Source organism: Orycteropus afer, unplaced genomic scaffold (assembly GCF_000298275.1).
Source record: "Orycteropus afer afer isolate SDZICR_OR568_19922 unplaced genomic scaffold, OryAfe1.0 scaffold00151, whole genome shotgun sequence".
Lineage (NCBI taxonomy): Eukaryota > Metazoa > Chordata > Mammalia > Tubulidentata > Orycteropodidae > Orycteropus > Orycteropus afer.
Window position 1 is genome coordinate 6,983,204 of NW_006921738.1, and position 2,468 is coordinate 6,985,671.

General features: G+C 42.1%; 1 protein-coding gene across 1 annotated transcript in view; it reads right to left on the reverse strand.

Annotated features, from left to right (window-relative positions):
• The window catches only part of CEP83 (centrosomal protein 83), a 116,883-nt gene that overhangs the window by 29,729 nt on the left and 84,686 nt on the right, over window positions 1-2,468 (reverse strand). The window lies entirely within an intron of this gene.

Genomic DNA, 2,468 nt, shown 5'->3' on the forward strand with positions numbered 1-2,468 from the left:
AGCCACTCCTCGGAAGGAAGGTTGGGCAATCCTACTTCCGTAGTGATACTGCCTTGGAAACCCAAGGAGGGGTCGCTATGAGTCGGGGCCGACTTGACAGCACATAACAACAACAACAGAAGAAACTGAATAAAAACAGTGAATAAGGAGACAAATGGAGCTGTAGACTGTCAGCTGGCCTGACAGTACAGCCATTTGAATATCTGCAAGCAGCATTCTGATCAGGGAAACAATGTGATAATCACCTCTTCTTGCTGAGGAGTACACATGAGCAACCACTCTGGTGGCCGATGACCAGAAAGGTGCAATATTTCTCTTGTTCCCCTTATACTCCACAACAATCCCAGTGAACAGAGGTGTTGCCACCTCCCAACCCTACCCACCCTCTGAACCAGCAGGAATTCCATCCTAGAGTCAACATCCTGCCACCAGCTGCCTTCTGGGAAGGCAGGAACTGGTCCCAAGACTAGGTACCCTGATCTCAGCCACCTTTTGGGGCATTAGGAACTTTTTCTGAAATCAGGTACCGTACACTCAAGTTGGCTTTTGGGGTAGCAGGAACGTTTTGTGAGAATGGGGCCCTGCACTTAGTTACCTTTTGAGACAGCAGGAATTGGGACCAGACGCCCTGCCAACAGCTGCTTTTTGAGTTGGCAGGAACTCCCCCTGGAACCAGATGCCTTACTCCCAAATCACCTGTGGGACCAGCAGGAACTTTTTCTGGGTCAGATGCCCTGGCCCCATATACCTTCTGGGCCTGGGATCAGGTGTCCTGCTCCCAGTTGCCTTATGGGTAGACAGGAACTAGTTTAGCGACAGCCATCCTGCTCCCAGCTGCCTTTTGGGCTGGCAGGAACTTTTGCTGGGACCAAGCCCTCTTTTGGGATAGCAGTAATTTTTTTCTGGGAGCAGGGGGTCTGAACCCAGTTACCTTTTGGGACAGCAAGAACTTTTTCTAAGATCAGACACCCTGTCGCCAGCTGCTTTATAAGCTGGCAAGAATTTCTTCTAGAACCAAACGCCTTGCTCTCAGTAGACCTTTGGGCCAGCAGGCACTTTTTCTAGGTCTAAATGTTTTGCCCCCTGACATCTTATGGATCAGCAAGAACTTGTCTGGGATCTAGTACCCTGCCCCCAACTGCCTTCTGAACAGGCAGGAACAAGTACTACAAGAGGTACCCTGTTTCCTGTCACCTGCTTAGTCAGCTGGCACACAGCCCAGGTGACTTGCATCTACAGTAGTTTTTTTTTTTTTTTCCTCCTCCTTTCTTTCTTTCTTCTCTTTCCCAGTCCTGATTCTCTTTTTTCCTTTTCCTTGTTCTCTTCCTTTTTTTTTTCTTTCTAATTGTTCTTCCTATCTCGTTCTTCTTTTGGCATTTTTATTTTCTTTATTATTCTTTTTCTCTTGCTCTCTTTTCTTCTCCTTATTGTTTTTTTCTCTTCATCCTTTTTTATATTTTTTCTCCTTTCTTTTCATTTTTACCTTTTTGTAGTAGTTGTTATTTGCTTATGTTGTTTGTGTTTTCTGTTCTCTTCTTTTAAATTTTTGTTGTTATTGCTGTTTTATCCCCCCAGTGGGAGACAGTAACAGTGACCAACCACATCTGGACCTCCTGCAGCTGCACCCACTGAGTGAGAGACACCACCAGCTTCTGCACAAACTGATCAACAATAGACTGTGGCCAATACCAGCCCAATCCTCCCCCAAATGCTCTACAGAAACAGCTAACTGAGATCTGTGCATAAATTCTCATCCTGTATCACACCTACCAGGAAACAAGTGGTGAGTGACTGAGTGCTGCCAAACTAGTGAACAAAATAGCACAACAGCCCAGCTCACTCAGATTAAAAAAAAAAACAAAATAAAGCAAAAATGAAACCAAAACCAAAAAACCCTGGGTGAATCACACCAACATACAATCACAAATTAAATATAAATACAAAAACATCACAATGTTTCGGACACAAATGACAACTTAGTTCACACAAAGAAGGAACCAGAATACAGGGCCAGAAAATGGCATTATAACTACCTGATAAGGAATTCAAAATAATTATATTTAGGCATTATTCAACTAAGAGACAGTTCAAATAAAACACTGAATTAAGGACAACATAGACAAAACTCTAGAACAATTTAGGAAAACAAGAACAAACTGATAAAATAAACGAAAAACTAGAAACCATACAAAAATAGCAAACATAAATCCAGAAATTAAAACTAAGATTTCAGAAATACACAATATATTGAAAGGGCAAAGGAGTAGAACTGGATCAGTGGAAGACAAAATTAGTGACAACGAAGACAAATCACTCAAAATGACTTTGTTAAGGGAACAATCAGAAAAAAGATTTTAAAAAGTGAAGAAAGTCTAAGATATATCATCAAAAGGAATACCTTATATGTAACTGGAATTCTAGAACAGGAAGAGACAAATAAAACCACAGAGAAATTTGGTGAACATCTG